General features: G+C 28.5%; 1 protein-coding gene across 4 annotated transcripts in view; it reads right to left on the bottom strand.

The window, feature by feature from the left end:
- Positions 1-24,126, bottom strand: part of LOC129958563 (multiple epidermal growth factor-like domains protein 10) — an 83,692-nt gene extending 59,566 nt beyond the window's left edge. For 2 of the 4 annotated variants that reach the window (XM_056071110.1, XM_056071113.1), the window contains exon 1: positions 10,513-10,651. The gene's annotated coding sequence lies outside the window, so the exon portion shown is untranslated. Of the gene's footprint in view, positions 1-10,512; positions 10,652-22,546; positions 22,566-24,041 lie in introns of those variants that run through there. The other 2 variants (XM_056071111.1, XM_056071112.1) reach the window with 2 other exon arrangements.
- Positions 24,127-25,137: the final 1,011 nt, after the last annotated feature.

Below are 25,137 nucleotides of genomic sequence, written 5' to 3'. Positions count from 1 at the left end.
ACAGCAAACAAATGAGTGCATTTGCCGAAAGGAAAAGAAAATATTAAGCAAAAAAAAAAAAATAGGTCGTGGATAAATAATAGGACTGTTATAAATATATTTTTACGAAATTGTAATGCTGCTTTCCTGAGCAATAACTCTACTGGTAAGGAAGATAGTTTAACAGATATTTAATGGCCATTGAATGAGTCATTTACCCAGACCTCGGCAAAAAAAGATCACTTTGACGATAAAAATGGAGGACCTACAATATTCGAGAAGCTTGGCGATAGCTCCATTAGGACTGGAATTTTGGCGATTGTTCTAAGAGCTTCTTAGTCCTGTTATATTTCTAAAGAGCCGAGCGATAGAACTGAGAGTCAATCAATATAGAGACGTGAGTAATCAAGTGAATTCCCTCAGTGTGCTTTGAGCTATCAAGATTGTTTCTTACTGATTTACTGCAATTACTGTCCTTGTGTACGTTTTGTGTGTGTGTGTGTGTGGCGTGCGTATGTGAGATAGTATTTAAATCGGTGCTACTGGAAACTCCTACTCCACATTGTTGACATTTCTTTATTGCCGTGTTATGCAGGACGAAACACAGCCATATATGACAAACTTTGATTCATGTTCTTCTCTCAACTTATCAAAACAATCTCGTCTGATTTTCATGTAATTAACGTCATATCCGCCACCTCATCAGAGCCAGAGTACAGTATTATTTATTTAATTACTGCTATTTGCTTCAGTCAAATTCCAATCTTCCAGAACAATTATTGTCAAATAAAAAATAGTCATAATTAAATAAATACTTAACAGATTACTTATATGCTGAAATGGTTTTCAAATTTCGGTTTAATTTATATATTTTTTAGCTGACTCTATTCATTCAGAAATTTTAGTTCAGCAGTTCAGTTTTACCTTCATCAAAGCCTGTATGGTATATTTTCTTAGCATTTGAAATTGTCAGGATTCTGTATCTTTTAGGAATTATTAGTCAGCTAACAAACTTTCACAAAGTAATAAAATTTAAAATACTATAAAATTGAATTTGCCGTATTTCGGATGGCATATTTGTGTAAAAACAACTTAATATTTCCAAAGTTGCGATAAATTGAAATTTCATATAAAACTACAATTGAATGTTAAATATTAATTCATAAATAATAAATCAATCGAAATGTTTGTTTCCTTTTTCACGACATTCTGGATTTCCACGATCAAATTAACCATTTAATTAGAGCGCAGAGAATTTAGTTAGTTTCGTTATATTAACGTCCCGTATTAAAGCAATACTAGGGCTATTTTTGGGACGGACCTCGTAATTTTGAACGGAGGTCAGATGACGAGGACAACACCTGGGCTAGCAACCCCCTCTCCAAAAGTCCACACCACACCAGTAGGAGGACATTTGGCCCTGACAGATTTAACGTCCATCAGACCCGCTTACACGACGGTCTTTCGTTGGAATTAGGTCTCGAAACTGAAACCCTCAGGCTCCAAGGACGAGACCTTACCACCAGGCCACCGCGGCCCCAGTGTGTAAATAAACGTCACTAACCAAAATATTAAACCTTAATGTAATGACTACCTGATATCCTAATATTTGATGTTATTACTTGTTTTAATAAGCAGTAGCAAGTATGAATAAAAAAGTATAAAGATAATTGTACTGTACTTAAATGTAAAATTAACCACATCTATAAGATAGGATGTTTTAAATTATCAGATTCATTCATTTGCTTTGATTTTCTATTGAAAAGAAATATAAATTCTTCCTCTAATAAATTTAATAAATTCGAATTTCGAAATAAGCCAGTAAGACGAATATATTTAATATTTAAAAAGCATTTATAAGAAAAAATAAATTAATAATAAATATAACTTAATTAAAAACTGTTTAAAAATATTTTATTATTGCACTAAACATTACATTTTTTATTTTAATTATTTTCTATTTTTTTAATCTTAAGATGTACTGTTTCTTAAAGTCATCACCAGGTGGCATCTGTGCTGATGGAGTCAAACTTTAGTTAAATTAAAGATCAAATGATGTTGAAGTTCAGAAAGTATTAGAATAGTCTATCTTCATTAAAAACGCAAAATTAACAAAATTTCAATATTCAGGAACATAAGAAAATAGGCGAAAACTCGATAACACTATTTGACCTTTACAAAAATGAAGTAAATCAAGTGAAAGAAAAGTGCGTAAAAATTTAAAAACCATGTGAATAGTTTGCTTACACTTAAACAGAAAAATGGCTTTTATGCTGATGTATTTTATGAAGATAATAATTCTAAGGGAACATTTCAGTTTAAGGTTTGCATCCATGTCAAAAGAACGAAACGATTAAAAAAACTCACTCAAAAACGAAAAACTTTTAACGAAACTCAAAATCATTAAAATGACATTAATGATTTTGAGTGACCGATTTAACAAATATATAACGTTAACAGAAATACTCAAATTGGTTGTATGTTTATTTTCATTTATTTCTGTCGAATTCTAGTCTTTTCTGTTGCATCATAATATACTACATTTGCTTACAAGGTTGAAAATTGAGTTCGGGATAAGATTTAGTGTAATGGTAGTATACATTTAGAATGTTCATTCATGAAAATATTAAAGCGCAATTGCCAGCCAATTTCGATAGAATGGCCCTCAAACTTTCAGCATAGCTTATACTTTAATAAAGTACTGTTGTTGCAAAAATCCGAATAGTATAGTGTATAAAGCGCTGGCGTAGCATTCACGAGACCAGAATTCGGTTCTGAGCTAATATCGTTTTTCTTTTCAAATTATTTCAAATTAATTTATCAATTTGCAAAAAAGTTTATATAATATGTTCTTCATATTTTATACAAAAAATATTTATTCTCCCAATTCGTGGATTATAATTTATTTATTGAGAATAAATATTTATTTTCGCATAATTTTTTTAAAAATATTAATAAAAACTTTTTGTAAATTTTGAAGTAATTTAAAAAGAAAATAAATGGGAAAAAAGCAAAACACTAGCCCAGGACCGAACTCGGGCTCGTGAATGCTATGCCAGCGCTTTATACATTATACTATTCGGATCTCAGCAACAGTGGCACTTTATTAAGGTATAGTAAGGTAAATTTGAGGGCCATTTTCTCGAAACTAGCTGGCTATTGCGCTTTAATATTTTCATGAACGAACATTGTAAATGTATACTACCATTACACTAAATCTCATCCCAAACTCAATTTTCAACCTCATGCCCTCCCCTTGTTAGTCTAGACAAAATTCATTACTTTCGTTTTTAATTTCCATCTTTTTCTAATTGGACGAATGCTTCCGAAATTTATGTCAAAAAATAGATATACTACATCCATTTTATATGAAATCATATTTCATATTCAATTTATTGTCTTACTAACAAAATAATTTAATTAAGATTCGAATTTCGAATGAAGATAAAACAAAGAAAATAGGGAAAAAAGGAAAAAAAAGGGGGGGGCTTTACAAACTTGAACAATAATTTTGCACTCCACAAGATTTTCCTTGGAAGCCAAAGCAAAAACATTTTTATCAGGAATATTCTTACCTTTTTCACTCTTTGTATTTTAAGAAATAATAATTCTAAGAATTTCAGATTATGATTTTATTGTTTAAAAATTTGATTTATTTCGCTTCAACTCTTTCGGTTAAAATTGTAAAGCTCCTCTCAAAATAACTTTAATGTTGCTTGAAAACGGGAAATTAATACAAAAATAGTTTAAAAAAACTAAAACTTTTTCTGCTAAAAATCTAATAGGAGAAAAACAATTACTCTCAAATATATCTGAGCACTTTTTTTAGAATTTGTTCTTATTCTTTAAAGATTAACTTTTCTTAGAATTTCTTAAACATCTTTAAAGGAAAGAAAAATATTCTCTCGAATCGATAAATAAACTTTCATATATTTTTCTCATTAAAAATATTCTATTTTTATCTAGATTCTAACAAAATACAAAAATAGATCTTTCTGTGAAAAGTATTTTAAGTCTTTCCTGGTACAATTAATGATGTTAAAAGTTTGATCATTTAAAATAACTTCATAAATTAAATAAATAAAAGAAAACGCATTTCAGGTATTTCGAACTCAACACTGTTTTTGAAACGTTTAAGGTAGAAACGTCATATGCTAAGCTAAAGATAAAAAATAAAAAAATTAAATAAATAAACAAGGCTTTGTAAAATGGGCATATAAATAATTTGTGATAATTTTACATAATGCTGTAGAAATACACGAGTACCTACTCAAACTTAATGCATGGTAATTTGACAGATCCAATTTTAGAAAACCTTTCACTCTAATGCTTGAATAGCTCATATTATTTATATATTTGAATTTCTTTTTGCTATTTAAATTTGCAACGTAAAAGTTGAAAAGTTATAAAAAAATTATTTTTAAGGTTACAATTTAAGTTACTTTCTTATGATTCTTACTTATTCAAGATATTATTAAAATTTTAATGGAAAAATCTTAAATATATATTAATTAAACAAAAATTAACAACGTATTCTTAAAAAAAATCTCTAACACTTTATCCTTTCAGAATCAATGGTCTATTTTATAAAGTACTCAACAGATTTAATAGAATACTTATCTTTAAAATATTCCGTGCTTAATATGATTGTGATTCAAAATAATCCTATTTGCTACTGAGCTTGCATTCATAAAGGGAACATTACGTTTAACAGTTTTTAGTTTTAAATTCAAAGAAAAATATACACTGTTTATTTTTTATCGTTCACATCTATATACACATAAATTAGTTGTCTAATTGAGAATTGCAATTATTCACAATAAAAAACGAACTCGAGTCATTGAGTGATGCTGGACAAGAAACATATACTAAGAAAATGTAAACGTTAATATTTTTACAGTTCTGAAATATTCTGAAAGCATGTTCATGAAATATACCCTTACCCTATAAGAATTTAAGCATTTAAAATTTTGGAAAATTTCCAAAAACTCATAAAATTTAATTCTATATTTCAAATTTAAATATTAATTTTTTCATTGTAATAAAAACCATTTAGAGTTTTCGTATTACTTTACTGAAAATATTAACTTTTTTTATTTCATATAAAAGCTGACAAAGAAAAAAAAATTAATTCACTGATATATTTTTTTCTCGTTAACATTCTTATTAAAGAGCAAGAGATTTGATTGAAATTTTTTTAAACGTGTTGCATAGGTATTATAAAATTCCACAACAGAACCACTAACTCAGGTTTAGTATTAAAAACCCGTTTGAGATACTACAAACGATCAATCATTCTGAAACTGGGCTTTACGGTTTACTCCCTGCAAAATATGACCTATGATAACGAACCCAGTGTAGCGTTCTCGTCTGTCATAGTGCAGTACGACTCGTTAGGGGAAGTAGCTGTTAACAATAACCCTCTTGTCATCCCTCCTATTGACCAGGAAACAAAGCACTAAGGTTCCTTTTTCCACATTTACGTGTTTGCTGTGATCCTCCCACCCTGGGTATCATGATTAGACAAATAATTGTTAACTGCATTAAGGTAAATTTATGTAGTAAATGCAGTCTAGAATATAAATTTGGTTTAGTTTCAAGGCAAATTTCTTCAAAATTGTTATTTTATAAAATAGCTAATTTAATTAATTTACTTAAAATTTCATCTCGAAGTGGAAATATCATTTTGTTTTGATCGAATTGTTAGGTCAAACTTCCGACTTGAGATCACACAATGCCTATTTAGAAACCCTCTTAGCAATTTTAACCGACGACAGGGATGAAATCTGCATTCATCACCCCTTTCCTTTCTTGCACGCTTCTATACCATGAGAAGTTTTGCCTTGGTCATGTCATTAAAATCCCCTATCGTCACTGAAAGTAAAAAATTGTATGTCATAAAAAACATACAAATTTTGCCTTTTGAGTTTAAATTTAGTGAAGTGAATCAATATGTATTTTAATAGTACCTTTTCCCTTTAATTTATTTGGTCCAAAACCGATCTCCAATTTTGATAATCACATACAAAAACTCGTGCAGTTTTTTTAATGCCTTTTTGGATAATTGCTTTCACATACAGTCGGAAAAACAATCAACAATTTTGAAGAATTTGATAGAAAACTTCAGTTTTGATGAAAAGGTAAAATTTTCGATTTCATTTATCTATCATTTTGTTCATTTAGTTACCGTGTCCACATACTCACTGCAAATTGACTTAAGAAAAGAATTAAGGAAAACTTATTATATAAAATTAATATTACTTCTTAATTAGACTAATAAATATTTAATTAACAAATCATAATACTTGTTGCCGTTTGGGAAATGAATAGGAATCTAGATAATGTAGAAAATGAGTTATCTAGATTTTAATTTTATCAAAAATTTGCCATTAACATGATTGTCATTCCTTTTCAGCTTCAGATATTAATAGATTACTATCTCTAAATAATAGAATTAATTAATTTGATTGCGAAGGCTATATTATGTGGTCAAAGTTTTTATTAATAATTTTTGAAGTTTTTTTTAAATTTATAAATAGATAGTAGCTCTAATGAGACGCGATGAAATTGCTTAAAATGTACATTTACAAATTAATTTGTTGATAAATATATTTATTTCTGCCTTAGAAAAGGTAAAGTAAACCCAAAATTTTATAAGTTTCAAAAAAGAATATTTTTATTAAATTCACTTTTGGAATTTAATTATTTCTAATTACGTCTCATTTATTAATTCAATTGTTTAAGTTTCATATATATATTTAACAAGACACCGTTGATTTTTTGAATATATGATGTTTCACTTCAAAAGGATTTTTTTATTTTAATTACGATAACGGCAAAATACTCTTTCAGAATTCTAAACTTCCATACAAGCTTTATTTCAGTCGTACTGTTTTCAGAATTTATTTCACTTTAAGAAAGAAAGTTAGAGAGACATGATTAAAATATTTAGCATTCTTTTCATATGAAAAATGGAATTTTCAACTCTTTCGGTGTCAGAACACAGAAAAGATATTTAAACCATGCGTTTCCAAATTTAGGAAAAAACACGCAAAGAAATATTATCAAGGTACTTTATTAATTAAATAACCAATAAAAACTTTTATATGAAGATCACTTGAAGAAAAATAAATATTTGGTTGATAAAAATAGAGACTCAATTTTAATTCGAATAACAGAAATCGATTTTGGTTTTCAGTTTTCTCGCAAATATGAAATATAGAAGAAGTATTTTAATCTTTAAAAAATTCAAACAGGAGATATTGACGAATACCCTCGTTTCAAATTTACCTGAGTTCGAAAAACACATTTTTGGCATTATGTCAAGTCTGGGAACACGATAACTCAAAAACTCTTTGCGGAAAATGGTTGAAATTTGATAATTAAGACCAAACTGGTAGATTTCTGTCAAATTATGAATGAAATCCATTCAGAGGAAATTTATAGGTCTGGCTGCCCGAATACAACCGAACACAATGACTATAAAACGCAAAGTGCTAGGCAGATAAAATTTGATACACAGGTTTAGCATCTAAAATATTGATATTTATCCAATTTTGAACCAAATCTATCAAACGATTGATTGTCCGTCGGCCGGTAATTTCGCATAAATGCAAACACAATGACATAAATCAATGAAATTCGATATGTTATTTTGTGATTACAATTGTAGTTCGGTGACAAAATTTGGTGTCAATCGTACGGCAAAAAATGACTCCAAAATACATACTCTCACGATAGTTTAAATCTACATATCTATGTTTCGTTACTATCGTTGATCAATGTCATACAAGGTGATCGCGGCCTTACCCATGATCTCCAATTTTATGCAGAGGAAAGGGGATAAGATTTTTATTGAAGAGTGCGCGAGAAAGTTTCGAGGAGACCACGCCCACTGGTTTTGTATTCCATTCTCATTAATATATTAGACTCTCAAATAATCTAAAGGCGAATAAAATCCCAGTGAATATTTTGAATTGACAGAAAAGAAGAAGATTAAGGCATGGAATCGTGACGGGACAAATATTTCCCAAGTTACCGAGCGACGGGACTTAAATATAAATAAGATTCTTAAAAAATATCGGCGATTTATTTCATGTGATACGTGACGGTTGGTTGCTAGTAAAGCTTTGGTTTTACCTGAGAAAAAGCGCAAACCGGTAAATCATCGGTTACAAATGTCGCAATTCATTTTCTAAAATCTAAAATGTTTTCTATAAATCATTCAATATAAAGACTCTCGAGAGATTTACAGCTTAAATTGTGCGCTCTCATTTTCAGTACGGGGTTACATTTTTCACAATTTTAAAGAAATCAAAGAAAGTAAGCAAGATTTTTAGCTTTAAAAAATGAAAAAAGATTTTGGCCATTATCATCTCTTTGCTATATATTATTCATGTACTTCTGGAGTTTACTTCTTTTATTTAAAAAAAAGATCTACTGAAACCCTTTTTGGAAATAAACATAGCAAAATTTGCATTGTATAAAATTTTGACGAGTTAATACACAAAGATTTAGACCACTTTTACTTTTTTCATATATGAAGTATACAAAGAGAAAATATTGTGATCGTCGAAAAACTCGAGATTTTCACGACATTCCATGTTTCAGACCTTTTCGGTCCAAAATACACATTTATTTTATTTTATTTCTGTCTGTCTGTGAAATCGATAACTCAAAAAACGATCATTCAAACTCTTAAGCTAGACAGATGAAATTTGGTATATGATCTCTACTCCAAATTTGTAAATGTCTATTAAATTTTTAGTGAAATCCATTCAGAGGAAGTCTTTTTATCTGGTTGCTGAATCTAAATTAACATGATAAATACAAAACGAAGTGAGCTAGATTAATAAACTTTACACATATTTAACATATAAAGTGCAGATATATATCAAATTTGGAATGGAATCCGTCAAGGTTATGATCATCTGTCGATCTGTACTTTCCCAAACATGTAAACGCGGTAACTCAAAATGCAATGACTTAAATATATGAAATTTGGTATGTCAGTTGTAGTTTTATATCAAATTTTGACCACTTAGTTCCATTTTGTGGTTATTGTGTTAACTTATATTCGGACAGCTGGGCAAACTTTCTCGAAGTGGATTTTGGTCAAAATTTAATAGAAATCTACAAATTAGAAGTAGTGATCATATTCCAAATTTCATTTATTTAGCTCAAATTGTTTTTGAGCTAAGTATTTTTTGGGTTACCTTTGTAACAAACAAATCTACAAACAGACATAATGCCAAAAAATGTGTTTTTCGAACTCAGATAGGACAAAAATGTGGAGATTCCTCAAAATATCGAATCCGAATTTTTTTGACGATTCGAATACTTTTTCTACACTTCGTATTCAAGAAAGTAAAATATAGTAACCCTTTTGAAAAAAAAATTGCAAAATTTTGTAATTATCTCAAGAAAGTTCATGTTTAATCAAAAGGTTTTGAGGGATTAATTGAAATAAAAATATAAATATTTCTAATAGAGTACAAATAACAGAACGCATAAATTCAGGTTTATGCAAATATATATATATGTATTAATTATTGTTTATTATTTCATATATATATATTTACAATCAATAACTAAAGAATTAAAGCTGAATTTGATATTTTACAGACACCATGTTAGTTCATCATCGACCCTCTTTATGAAATTCTAATTTTTGAATTGTAGATTTTCACAAAATAAATGACAGTCTCTCAAAAAGAACGTTAATGATAATCTGTTTTAGATCTATTTCGACGATTTGTATGTTTTTACTGTTAACAAAGCCAAAGTAAAAATAACCGTTTCGATCAGAATTTTCAAGCAGCCGAGTATCTTAGAAAACAGAAATAACCTATAAGCATTTGAAACAATTCGGATGTGTTATACATTTTAATATTTTTGAATTAAATTGAACCGAGAATCATGGATTTTAATCTATATTTAGGAGATATGTCCAACTTTTTGAAAGATAGGACATAAATATATGAATTAGATTTCTCTTTTCGGAAATAGTTTCAGATTATTGCATAAAATAACTACTTCAGTCAAATTAGAATTTTGTCACAATTTCAATCATTTATTCGATTTTTTCGAAGAAAAAAAAACTACCAGGTGTTTCAAACGTTAAAATTTAGTAAAAGTATTAGAAATATTACAGATTTTTCTTACTGTTAAATGGTGATTTTGCAAAGTAAAGAAAGCATCATGAAATTTAATATATTGCTATTTCTTTCCATATTATGCTTCCAAATAAGATAAATGTCTCAGTCAGTATAGTATTATGTTCTTATTTTTCACCCGCTTCCAGAAGTTTTTGCCAAATTCGAAATAATGAAATGCATTGAAAAGGTAAAATAAATGCAAAAGTTTTAATTTCGAAACTCCCAAACAGTATGGCAATCGAGGTATCTGTATCTTCACTGTCCGCCCTTCGTTACATCACTGCATAATGCGTTTTTTACTTACATCTAAATTTTCACTCTTTTGAAATTTCGAATAGAACAATACTGAAAGATCTCGTAAAATAGAGACACTCACCCATCATCAGGATAGTCGCGTGGTCTTATACACAGATTTAAAACTCTGGATGTCGAAAACGAGTATGAATCCAAGCGCTAGTCTTAGCGACGAGCTCTGATTTCTTTCTTTAGCTCTAATTATGAAAAAGGAGCTTAGAATAATTTTTCCTGGAATTCGATAACCTATTCCATTCAGATTTCGAATCAAATAGCATGGAATGATCTCGATACCCAAGCGTTTTTTGGATGATCGAGCGGTGTAAATTTCACCGCTGATTCTAGAATGGGAGAATGGGTTCGAACCCGAATCTTGACATAAATACAACAGCTTTATTTTTTCTCTTACTTTTAATCCAAAATCTGTGGAGAAGTTTGATATTCCTTTCACTTACGCTAAATTACTCTCTCTTTCGAAATTTCGAATCAAACAGCATGGAACGATCTCGAAAAGTAGGAACAACCAAGCTTCCATAGGGTCACCGAGCGCTGTAAAGTTCACCACTGGTTCTCGATTGAGAGAGTGGGTTTGAACCCAATTCCTGACAATAAGTGTATTTCCCCCTTTAGTTTTAATTCCGTAGTAAACTCCATAGATCTTTATATTATTTTTACTTACGAAATTTCGAATCAAATAATACGGAACGATCTTGGGAAGTAGAAATAACAAAGCCTCATCAAGATGGCTGAGCGGTTTAAGGAGCCAGGTTTAAGAATTGCTCTCCCAAATGAGAGCATGGGTTAAAATTCAACTCCTAATAATGAATATAACAGCTTTATTTTGCCCCTTAGCTCTAACCATACGTCAAGTGGAAGCAACAAAATGTCGTTAGGCTGAGCGAGCTGTGTAAAGTACCTTTTCTTAAGCTTAGGTTCTCGAAAGAGAAAGTTGGGTTCAAACATGCTGAATCTTCCTCTCCCGAAAATTTCGAATCAAGCAGCGCGGAATAATTTCGAGAAATAGAGAAAATCAAACATTATTAGGTTGACCGAGTGGTCTAAAGCACTATATTCTAGGTGTATATCTAGAAAGGCAGTGTGCCTTCGAACCCTACTTCAGAAAGTTAGTGTACAGGCTTTCTGATCCTCTTTATCTCTAATTGTTAAGTCCATAAAGGAGGGGCATTGCATCATGACGCAGCGAAAGTAAACGGCGCAAAGGGCTTAGTATTCATTTTTCGCTCATCTTTCAATCTAATTCTTCAATTTACGGCTTTGAAAACGTAAAATAAACGCAATCATTGTCAAAGCATCCCCAAAAAAACTCCCTCCATCCCCCTCTCAACACGAATGATTCAACACCTAGATGATTAGACAATCTATATTGTAGTTGGAAGCACAATGATGATCAACTAATTTATCAACACACTCATCACCATTTATTAAAGAGTTTTTTTTTCTTATCGTAAATAAAATACGCATAAAACATATGTTTAACACAAAAAGATAATGCGTTGGATTCAATTTTACTTGACACACATCAATCATAACACATGATTTTGATTTTGAAATCCAATGCTCGTTTTGCAGGAGGGAAAAGACGTGATAAGTTCTGTGACTGTGACGTCACGTAACTTGACTCAACTCATTGAAACGCTGTTTCCTGATTTTGTTTTATCTTTTAAATTTTAATTCAAAAACAAAGCACATATTAAAAGGATGAATTTATTACTTTCCAACGTATTTTCTTACGAAATTTAATTTATATAGAATTATAAAAATCGAATCCCTTTCTTCAAGTTTTAATTTAAATGCTTAAATTACAAGAAGATTTCGAAAGATATCTTTCACAAAATGGAAATAATACTAGAGATATAGAATTTAATAATTAGAATTCATATTAAGTTATTTTTGAAATACTTTACCTCCACCTACAACTTGTTTAATTTTTTTGTAGTACCAAAAATCTTTTTAAAAAATATGTTCATTATTATTTTTTTTGTTTATTTTTATGCTTTTTTACCTTTATGTCAGAGTAATATTCATTGTCTTTTTATAATGAAATGAAATTTTAAACGAAATGCTTCCAAAAAATTGGTTTTAGATTAAATTAAACGCCTACTTTTCCCAAACTTTACTTACTTTTCCTTCCCAAACTGTGATCGTATGAACATTTGCAATTCTATTCTACCCACTGCAATAATTTTCTAAGCCTTTGATTAAAACTTATTGAATATCAAATACCAATTGGTATCTTTTCAGAGAAAGGGAGAATAACTTACAATAATAAAATAAATTAATTTTGGTTTAAAAAAAATCAGAATTCAATTTAGATTTTAAAATCAAGTTTAAATTTTAAGTAAAATAAAAATTTATAGGATCGATATTTTCAATCACATATACTTTTGATATCGTTTATCATAAAATAATTGAAATGTAATAGAATATGTGGGTGGAACTTCGCTTTTTAATGAAAAATCACTTTTAGTCTTATTTCATAGTCGCAAGCCAGTTTGCATTTTGCAATTTAAAATTGTGAAATTCCTTTTCAGATATTTTCTTTTTTCTTTAATATGAATAAATTATATTAAAGCAAGAAATATATCTCATGACTGCGATGTGAAAATGCTTTAAGTCACATGGTTATCTATTAGCACTTTGTTCTATTATTTTATTATTAATAATTTTAAAATGGATTTCAATAAAAGAAATTATAACAATAACAGTTCAAAGTTTATAAGTATTCATATAAAATGTTTATCGAAGAAAATGGAAATAGATAGTATGCGTCAGTTGAAATAAAAGCACACTTATTAGTAAAAATAATACATTGGAAAATGTGTAAAAGAACTCTACTCTCTCCCTTCATTTAATACCGTAATTGCTTTATTTTTGTTATCGAATTAAATGACACTTTCCATTGCAGGAATGTATTGTCTTATTGATTCAATTAAAACTGCTTAGAATACTTGAGATGTTGGTGGTTCATGTGAAATTTTTGAATTCATTTAAAGCGTCAATGAAGGATTTAATTTTAGCTTATAAGTTTAAGAAGCAATAGTTAGTGCCGTGTGACGTTAAGGGGTTAAAGGATAAAGCAGCTTCAAAATGGGATATTCACGGCAAAATTTATTTAAAACATAAATTTTCAGTAAATTTCTTTTAAATTATAAGACACCATAATTAAAATAATTGAAGTAGAAATAAATTTTGTTTCTTCATTTTTAAAAACAAAAACAAGAGAAAAATTGGTACAAATTCATTTTAATAAGTTGTTTATGCATATGTATAATTATTTTTAAATGTAGTAAAATATCGTTCCTAAAAATTATTTTCGAATTATCTCGAAAATAAATCAAAGAAAAAAAAACAATGACGCTTTGACTTAAAAATCTGGCTAATAGGCGGTATATGCCAAATGAAAATTGTTTAAAAATTTTGAAATAAATATGGACTTTTTAGAAGAGGAAAATGGAAGCAAAAGGGTGCTCTCAGTTTAGTCATGAAAATGAAATGGTACTACTCTGTAAACAGGACACTAACTGTTATTGAAATGAAACAATCGATATATTTAATAATAGAATATTTTCTGGATATATAAACTCATCTAGTCGAGGATTAAAATATACAAAAACAGTTTTACATATTGAAAATAACATTTTCTTAGATGAGGAGAAAAAAAGCACCCGAATTCTCCACGAACTCTCATCTAATCTATAGTAATAAATATATATATAAATAAATAAGTTATTTAATATCATCCAATCTTTCGATTAAAGAAGTAATTTGAGTTTTTTAGATCAGATGTGCAATAATACCAGTCAGTCTCGAAATTTAATAATCCATCAGTATTAATATTCTAAATTTTAGTGCTGCTCATTTGGAATGTCAGCAAAAAAAAAAAAAAAAAAAAAAAAAAAAATGAATGAGGTATTAGGCGAAATTTATTTTTTCCCCAGTTTATAAACTATTTTTATTAATAGGAAATATTTCCTCAAGTGAGTTCCGAAAAAGGTATTTTCTTTTTCATCTAGAGCAAATTGAAAAAAAAAAAGTAGCGAATGAATTAAGTTTCGTTTCTCATTTTCTTATCAGTCAAACAAAAATAATGACAAATTCTACAATCGCAGTAATAAAACGAATGGAGTTTCGAATACCGACTGGTAATAGAATTAATTTCACTTGTTATTTATAAAATTAACTTATCTAAACTCATAAATAACTTCATGTAAAATAAGCTGAAAAAAGGAGTTAAGTTTCTTATAATGATAATTTGTCTTCTAACCAGAGAAAAAAAATAACTTTTATAGACATTAGTGGAAACTGAAAAACTCTGTAGATACATTTTAGATAACGGCTGAGAATATAACAGAATAAATTCCATTGATTCAACTCGTTATTTATAATATTGTTCCAAATGTTATTTATTCTCAGTAAATTTTCTGTTTCTATTCATCAGAAATAACTAAAACACCGGCCCCAAAAATCCTATAATCTACAGAATACATTAAATCGATTTGACTTCAATGCAATTCAAATACGATTTAATTATGTAAGTAGATGATCTAGCTATTCAAAAAGTTATACTTCAAACATTAAAATACCGTAATAGTGTGATCTTTGACCCTTACTCCAACTTCAAAAATCAATTTTCCGAAAGGATTGATAGAAATTCGCAACAATACTGCGTGATGTAGGTCAATGTTCTGCCTCTGTGATTGTGCGTGCTCTAGGTTCCCTGATGGATACAATGTAATCGGACATTGCATTATGCCATAGTTATGGAAATCCGCAGAAGCCGCTGAACTCGAAGGAAAGAGCCATCAGACAAAATAATGAAATTTGGTCAACTTTTCTAATTGCCAGGGTTCGGGCGAAAAACTGACCAATTAATTGCACACAACTCTAGTTTTAGATTGCCCTTGCGTAACGGGATGGGATACTGATATAGAATAACTGAGCAATGCTACCGTAACGGTGTTCCTTTCTCTCCCCCCCCCCTCCCCTAACATATTGTCAGTGTGATAATTTTGATGGCATTTTAATTTGCGAAGGGATTGCAACCGGAAGAGTTATTTGAACTTGTAGTCAGTACTCTTGTGTGTAGTGAATACGGCCATTTTATCTCTAATTTAAAATTATACAATTAAAACAAAAAAAAGAGCCAATCCTAGTAAAATTTATTTTAATTAAAATATTGCAAATACCTATTTTAATCTTTGCATTGAAATGAACTTCGCATTGAATTCATTTATAGAATTATATTCAAAATTAATTAACTCAGTCAGAATAAATTAATATTTTGTTATTTAAATTTGTATCCAAGTTGAAGCAAAATTCAATTTAAAAGATAAAAATCATTTAAAGACACTTAAATATTTTAAGTGTCCTTCCCTTTCTTATATGGATGTAATATGGATATATGGATGTAACAATAAATGTCATTTCCAAAAAAATGTGGCATCCAATAAATTCGTAGTTAGCGGGGTTAAATGTGATTTTCAACTAATATTAATATATTATTTCATTCTTCCATTCAATTAATTTATTTAATATAAATTTTACGACTTTATAACTTTAAATTTACGTCAAAATTATGCATCCATAAATGTATATAAAAAATTCATATTTTAAGATAAAGCAATACTTTAAAGTATGAGCTAAAAATAAATTCTCTGTTCTATATTTAGGACGGTTCCAGTTACTCCAATTTCATTGCAGTATAATTTGCTTCATATAATTGATTTTTTTTTATATAGCAATTATTAACAAATATAAAAGAAAAATAACGGACACTATATTTCAAACGGTTTTGTGCCTCTGGTTATTTCTCTTATTGAGTTAAGGAAATTTTGTATCTTCGTTTTTGTGAAAGATATTTATAGAATATAGAAAGTTATTATCTAAAAGTTTAAAAATATTTATTAGTTCCTAAGGTTCATGTTTTATATATTCATGATTTATATTCGTGATTTTTTACTTACATAGCCATTAGTTGCACTAATAAATCATGCATTACTTTTAAAAATTTATACACATAAGAGTAAAGTTATTTTTAATTTTTTTCTATATTCCTGGCATTAATTTGAAATTGCATAATGTACATTAAAATAACACAAAACCGGATTTTAAAAGTATGTAAAGAAAAAAATGGGAAATTGCGTAGTTGTTTAAAAAATAGTGCAGTATATAAGTTAGAAATATGTCCGTAAAAAGTATGAAATTGCGAAGTTAAAGCTTACAAAAAATTGTGAAAACAATAAGAATGATTTGTGTTTAGATTGAAATACAAAATTATTTAAATTAGCTTACACAATCAAATACCCGATTTAAACAAATAACCAGTGAAGCAAAAAATAGCGAGCTTGAAAAATAAATGTTATTTTTAAATCCTCTAGATTTTCGAAGACTCACAACCTTATTTCATAATCATATTTCAAATTGTTTAATACTAAAAATAGGGTGATATTAAAAAATTTTAAGCCATCTCTATAACATTTAAATCATAATGTAAAGGAAACAATTTTGTTTGGCTGGTGCATTAAAATATAATTTTCTTAGATATTCTAATAAATATTCTTAGAAAGTTCATTTGATTTGTAAATATTTTAATTAGAATTGGATATTAAAACCAATAATAAAAATTCCTATGTCAAATAATACAGACACTTGACATTGTTTACAAACAAAATTAGGAAAGGATATATTTTACAAATATAGATTACTACAATTTTTAAATAAAATACACCGTATTTAAGAAATGATTTTCGAAATCGAAGGGTAATTTTATATACAATTTTAGAATTAAATTCTCTATAAATTGTATTAAAAGATCGGTTTACTTTCTTTATGAATTAATTAACCATTTTTCATTCCTTTTCATGCCTAGTCTTTTTCCCAGAATGAAAGTTTGAAAATAACATTAATGAAATGTCTTAACTATGTTTAAACGCAGAAAAGTGAAAGCGCTCTTCAATTTAAAGAACAGATCCTTTTAATTCTTCGGTATACTTTTGTGTTGGAAAACACTTTCTCTTCTTTTTACTTAAAAATTTTTGCTCTCCTTATTTCTTTTTGTTGACTGTTTTCCTTTGTTGTTACCTGAAAATGATTTAATTTCGTAATCTCTTCTTCATTTTACAAAGACGGATTCATTAGCTATTGTTGAAAACAGATTATAAAAGTCACGTGTTTTAGCTAACGTCTAGACATATCATTAAATTGGGATTATTTTTTTAAATTAATGAATTGGAGAAAATTCAATATCCATATACCCAAGGAAACTTTAATGATCATGTTTTTGGAGAGACAAATATATGTTTCAAAATTTCAGACTATTTCAAGAATAGACATTTTTGCTACCAGAATATATTTGTTAGTAATCGTCGTTTCTGTTCTTTATTCTTTATTTTATTGTTGTTATCATTTTAATTATTATTAGCTCTCTCGATGGATTTGTCACAACTTGGCCCAAATGCTATCGCTCTACGTCCTTCCTTGACAAAACAAAAAATATTTAGAGTTTTAAAAAAAATTTAAAATTCTTACTTAGAAAGTTAAATTATAAAATACTCGTAAAATAATTATTTATTTCAAGTATAAGCTTTTTAATAAGTAGATAGAAAGCATTCTGCCGAATCCCAAATATATCCGCATGTAAGATCTTTGAGAAATATTTCCCAAAATCATAATTCTGTAAAGAAAAATGTTTTTGCAATGAAAATATTTTCTAGAATAAAAAGATTACAAAATCTAGCACTTCTGTTTTTAATTTCGAGTGACATTTAAAATGTTTTCTCTTCCATTACTTGAAGGCCAAGGCAGTCTTGCTCAAGATAGAAATTTCATAATAATTTCAAACACAATCAGCATACTATTAGGAAAAATCAGATTTAATTATCCATTCTTTTAAAACTCAGTAGTTTCTTTATTTAGTGACCGCTCAGAGTGACGACTTTAAATTCTCACTTGGGTGTCATTTAAATGCTTGGAGAAGGAGGACTCAAAATTAGAATGTTTATCTCTAATTACAGCTATATGACTTCTAAAAAATATTAATTCAACAACTCATACCATATATTTTGTTGTCTTACTTTAATATTGTCTAATAAGTGAAAAAGGATTATATTTGAAAAAATTCCTGTTGAGGATTCTCTATTTATTTTAAGAATTTCTAATTTTCAATTGACACTGTTTATTTAATGAAGAATAGAGAAAGTGTATGTGAGTAGCTCGATAGGTGCTCAAGAATATTGAATTCCATCTCCTGTTAATTATGATTGACTTCAAAACTGATTTATTGCCCATTACTAATTATCGGTTTAGCAATATAAAGATTCATTTATGAGAGAAACTTTTATCTAATTTGTTTCATTTCAATAGCTTTGCTAATAATTAGAAAAATTTGAAGAGATACAAATTAAATATTCTTACCTATTAAAAAGTTGGTTTTTACGTCAATAATAACTAATAAATCTCTTTTTTAACATCCATAGTTCATTAAACAAGTCTCTAGAAAAGAACAATTTTCTTTTCACTTTTTTTTTCAGAGTTATGATCTCTCCGATCCAGGCATTGGTGATAACGTAAGGCTTGGGATATTAGATATGAAAAATCGCTTCGCTAGGTATACTTATTCTTGTTGAATTGTTTCTCCTCGGTTCATCAATTGTTGACGGTTCTTGCACATTTTGATACTTATTTGAGACATTTCATTCAAATATAATGTTATATCTTCACGTACATTCTAATAGGGATATCGGTGGCTTGTTGCCTCATGGCCTGAAGATCCTATTCAGCTAAAGATTTGCCATGTTTGTGGACTTTATGCAAGTTCAGTTTAATATACTTCGCCTTTCCTATCAACTGACCAAGGATGAAAATTATATAGGTTTTCCCACAACAGATCTCATGTAACCAAACTGAGACATTAACAAAACCAAAAAAGTTATGCTGTTTCTTTAGCGTGGTACCAGTGTTAATGCGACAAGATTTAATATTTGTTTCGAAGATTGCAATGTTGTCACCAGTATTTTAGCTTTTCCGACGTCTGATTCCGTTAGCGCGTTAATAACGAGCCAAGGTCTAGCTCCCATATTTGAATATTACTATTTATACTTGCTGAAGTGTTGTCACCAATATTCTTTCAACAATTTTTCTTGGACACAATATACCTTATACACAACTTTCAAAGCTGGTATCCAATCAGAGTAATCTTCAAGATGAGTATAGATTACATTTCACCACTTTTCCAGAAAAATTTGTGAAGAAATGTGATGTACAGTTATTTTCAAAATTCTTATTACAGCATCCTACATAGAACGCCGAAAAAATTTATTTGAATTTAAATGATACATTCTTATCAAATTTTTTCACTTCATGCTATTTGTCGATACTTCTATTTTCCTGCTCGTTTCAAACACCTAGAACAATTTCATCTGCTTCATATTCATTTTTTATTCTAATAATGGAACTGTTAAGAAAACTTTTAAATACTTTTAGAATAACCTTCTATGATATGTTTTTATCATTTAAAATTTTTTTAACATATCCAGAACATTATTTTTGCTTTGTATTTAATTTACAACTGAGTTACAACACTGGCTTCTTGACATATTATAAAGCTGATAATTCCGGAGCTTAAACGCAGTAAATTTAATTTATTTCTAGTAGTTCATTTCTAGAAGTCATAGTTAACATTTATTTATCACTTAAGTTTCACCTCGGAATACTCTGTTGAAATTTGCCCTATATGTAGGTATGATATAAATTAAATCCATAGAGACTCATAGGTATAGCGCTATATATATATATATATATAATATGATGAGTACAGTGATTAATCAAATATCGCCTCATTCATAAAGGAGGTATTTAAAAATTAATAGGTAGGAATCTATATTGCGCAAGATATAGTTTCAAATCAAGATACTTATCTTACAAATCGCCTTTCAACAAACCTTCTTTATGAATTTATTGATTTTTATTTACGTTAAAAACTTGCAACTCTAATACTCAGACTACATCAATTTATTTTGACATATGAAAGTCGACAGGGAAAAATGAAAGCTATATTAATAAATATTTACAATGGTAAAATTATTCTATTAAAATAATATGTTTAAAACTAAAATTTTATTATTCTATTTTTGAAAGAAAACCTATATGGCATGGTTGTTTCTTTAATCAGTAAAACATTCTTTATACTATATGCCAATATGTAAACGTTTTATTGTTAGAACCAATCATAGGAATTTCTATTTTGAGGGAATATACGATATGCAATATGGTTTAGGATAAAAAGTATTTTTAAAAAAACCCGATGTTAAAACGGAGAAAATACTGTTAGAACAAAATTGTTTAAAGGATTGCCTTTTTAAGCATTTTCCCGTGAAAGAACTAATTATAAATTTTAATACTTTTCGGAAAAAATATAGACTAATGCGATAAACATAAACGTAAACATTCTTCAAACTGAAGGAAAAAGATGATTTTTTAAAGAAATTTTAAGCGATTTTAAATGCTAAACGATTGTCAAGTCCAACAAAAAACGGTATCTGCTGTAAAGAGTAATTACCTAGTGTCATTTTTCTAAAAATTAATGCGACTCAACATGGAAAAAAATGGCAAACAAGCCAAATCTAAGCATTAACACTAAAAAGTATTCGTTGGCCAGTAACCTCAAGGAAGTTTTCAACCCATCAAAAATCCATACAAAAGAAAATGTGTACTAATTTTTATGCGAAACAATGTTTGTTAGTTAAAGATGAATACCGAAAACTCTAATATCTACATAATGAATGTTACTAATTAATGCAAAATTTTAATATGATCTTATTGCGAAAAGCACTTAAACAGGAATCGAACAGAAAGCCTCCTAGCAAACACGCATTTATCTTAGGATTAAACAGGGGAAGCCACTGCTTGTTCGTTCAGTTTCAGATAACGATAGTTATGTATTTAAATTCTTATTTATTAATTATATTAAAATATAGTAATCAGTTTCATAAGAAACGTTTTCCAATAATTCAAAAAGAAAATGTAACGAATTTTTATAAGAAAAAGTATTCGATAGTTGAAGGTAACCAATAAAAGCTTTAAGATCTGTATGATGGATGGTATGAATTAATACGGGATTTCCACCTTATATAATTAAGATCTTATTACGGAAACTGCTTGAAAAAGAATCGAGCTCAAAGCCCTCTGGTCGTAAAGAGATGTTTTCCATATTAGGAACGAGCAGGAGAAACCACTACTTCTTCGTTCAGTTTTAGATAATGTTAGTTAAAAACAGTAAATTTGAATTCCATTTGTTTAATGATATTAATATGTCTTAATCAGTTGCGTGAGATGTATTTTCCAGCCATTAAAAATCTAATCAAAAGAATTTGTACTAATTTTTATGCGAAAAAATACTCTAAAACTGATGTTAATCATTGAAAACTCTTAGATCTTCTATATGATAGATGACATGAATGAATATGGGATTTCTTTTCATATAAATTTTATTTTTAAAAACGGTACTTAAAAAGGAATCGAACTAGTAGCCTACTGACCACAAAGACACATTTCCCTATGTAGATTGAATTGGGTAAGTAACTATTCATCCGATCTTAAATATCTATAGTTAAAAATCAATTAAATTTTTTGATAATCTATTTGAATTCCAATTGCTTGGTTTAACTTCATTTAAAAATCATTTAATGGTAAAAAAATTTCAAAATTATTTTATCGCTCTCAAATGACGAAAATAATTTAATTAACTCCAAAATACTTTTATAAAACTATTTTAGGATAATGATGTCATACTAAATTTTTTTATATATATTTTATATTTTACGGCAATCTAAGCATATAATTAGAATATTTAAATACAATAATAAAAAAATTTTTAAGAGAAAATCTCTTAGAATTAAGGAAATAACTCATTAGCAAAACAGAAAAAAAAAATAAATAAATAAATCTAAAATATTTTTTAAGCGATTTTAGAACAATGGTGTTATAATAAAATAAATTTTACATTAGCTACTTTCCCATCAGCCTATTCACATAATATTTAAAAACAATAATGAAAAATTAGCAAGAGAAAATTTGCTTGGAATATCGAAACAACCTACCTGCACGGGAGACAAATCAGAAATGATAAAATAATGAAGAATAATACCTTCTAGAGTTTATATTTTCATACCTTTACTCAGAAATTCTGATGTAATTCCTCGAAAAAATAACAGTAAGAGATGGATCGTTTATTTTTAAAGTAAACATCCGTGATGTGTGCTCCGACGCAATAGGCAAGAACATCCAAATGAATGCGATGCGCAAAATGTTTGGTCTTTAACACTTAATTGACCACAACGATAATAAAATAAATTTTACATTAGCTACTTTCCCATCAGCCTAATCACAATATATTTAAAAATAATAATGAAACATTAGCAAGAGAAAATTTGCTTGGAATATCGAAACAACCTACCTGCACGGGAGACAAATCAGAAATTATAAAATAATGAAGAATAATACCTTCTAGAGTTTATATTTTCATACCTTTACTCAGAAATTCTGATGTAATTCCGCGAAAAAATAACAGTAAGAGATGGATCGTTTATTTTTAAAGTAAACATCCGTGATGTATGCTCCGACGCAATAGGCAAGAACATCCAAATGAATGCGATGCGCAAAATGTTTGGTCTTTAACACTTAATTGACCACAAAGATAATAAAATAAATTTTACATTAGCTACTTTCCCATCAGCCTATTCACATTATATTTAAAAATAATAATGAAACATTAGCAAGAGAAAATTTGCTTGGAATATCGAAACAACCTACCTGCACGGGAGACAAATCAGAAATGATAAAATAATGAAGAATAATACCTTCTAGAGTTTATATTTTCATACCTTTACTCAGAAATTCTGATGTAATTCCGCGAAAAAATAACAGTAAGAGATGGATCGTTTATTTTTAAAGTAAACATCCGTGATGTATGCTCCGACACAATAGGCAAGAACATCCAAATTAATGCGATGTGCAAAATGTTTCGTCTTTAACACTTAATTAACCACAACAATAATAAAATAAATATTACATTAGCTACTTTCCCATCAGCCTATTTACATTATATTTAAAAACAATAATGAAACATTAGCAAGAGAAAATTTGCTTGGAATATCGAGACAACCTACCTGCACGGGAGACAAATCAGAAATGATAAAATAATGAAGAATAATACCTTCTAGAGTTTATATTTTCATACCTTTACTCAGAAATTCTGATGTAATTCCGCGAAAAAATAACAGTAAGAGATGGATCGTTTATTTTTAAAGTAAACATCCGTGATGTATGCTCCGACACAATAGGCAAGAACATCCAAATTAATGCGATGTGCAAAATGTTTCGTCTTTAACACTTAATTAACCACAACAATAATAAAATAAATATTACATTAGCTACTTTCCCATCAGCCTATTTACATTATATTTAAAAACAATAATGAAACATTAGCAAGAGAAAATTTGCTTGGAATATCGAGACAACCTACCTGCACGGGAGACAAATCAGAAATTATAAAATAATGAAGAATAATACCTTCTAGAGTTTATATTTTCATACCTTTTCTCAGAAATTCTGATGTAATTCCGCGATAAAATAAACAGTAAGAGATGGATCATTTATTTTTAAAGTAAACATCCGTGATGTATGCTCCGACGCAATAGGCAAGAACATCCAAATGAATGCGATGCGCAAAATGTTTGGCCTTTAACACCTAACTGACCACAACGGTGAATACTGTCCAGTTTGTTTTCTAGTTCACTTTCCAACGAGCATGCACGATCTTTTGTTACACTTTTAGCGAATAGGGAACGGTGTTACCTATTCATTGAGTTTACCCATTGGGCTAGAAATAAATCCAAAATTCGACTTCCCGCTCTAGGTCAAAGGGGAAATTTATTGGACTGAAATAGTCTTTTTCGGGTGGGTTTGTTAGTGAATTATTTGCTCGCACGTGTTAGTTTTCTTCAGCATTGATTAGGACATATTGATGTTAAAAGCGAAATAAAAAGTTCGGAAAGAAAATAGTTTTTAGAAACGCGCATTTGTGAATCTCATAAAATGTTATTTTTTTTTCCCCTATTTATAATTCACCATTTCGAACATTATGGAATCTTTTAATTAATTTTTTTATATTCACTAAAAGACGATGTCATAGGTATGAAATCAAAATGTAATGATATTAATTGACAAAATGTGGTTGGCATTTCTTATTCATCGAGGTTTACCCACTAAGTTAGGAATAAATCTAAAATTCGAATTCCTGTTCTAGAAGAAATTTATTAGGTGTAATAATATCTTTTGGGTGAATTAGTTGGTGAATTATAGAACTTGAACGCTTAGTAGTTTTCTTCAGATTAATAAATTAAATTCCTATTAATAAATTTACAATAAAGACAAAAATAAATTTAATGATTTTTTTAAATATTCTTTTATTAGTGCTATAAAAGTATATTTTATTTAATTTCTTCTTTTTCATCCCTAATTTATAATTCATTGTTTGAAACATCATGTAATTTTTTAGTTCATTTTTTTTCTCATATTCACTCCTAGCGATACCATGGGTATGGGATCAAATAAAAAAAAAATTGTCGATTAACTGGGGACGCTGTTACTTATTCATCGATGTCATATACTCATTGGGCTAAAAATAAAT

This window comes from Argiope bruennichi, chromosome X1 (assembly GCF_947563725.1).
Source record: "Argiope bruennichi chromosome X1, qqArgBrue1.1, whole genome shotgun sequence".
In the NCBI taxonomy this organism is placed as follows: Eukaryota; Metazoa; Arthropoda; class Arachnida; order Araneae; family Araneidae; genus Argiope; species Argiope bruennichi.
Note: the sequence above shows the minus strand (reverse complement) of the source record. Positions and strands in the feature narration are given on the sequence as shown.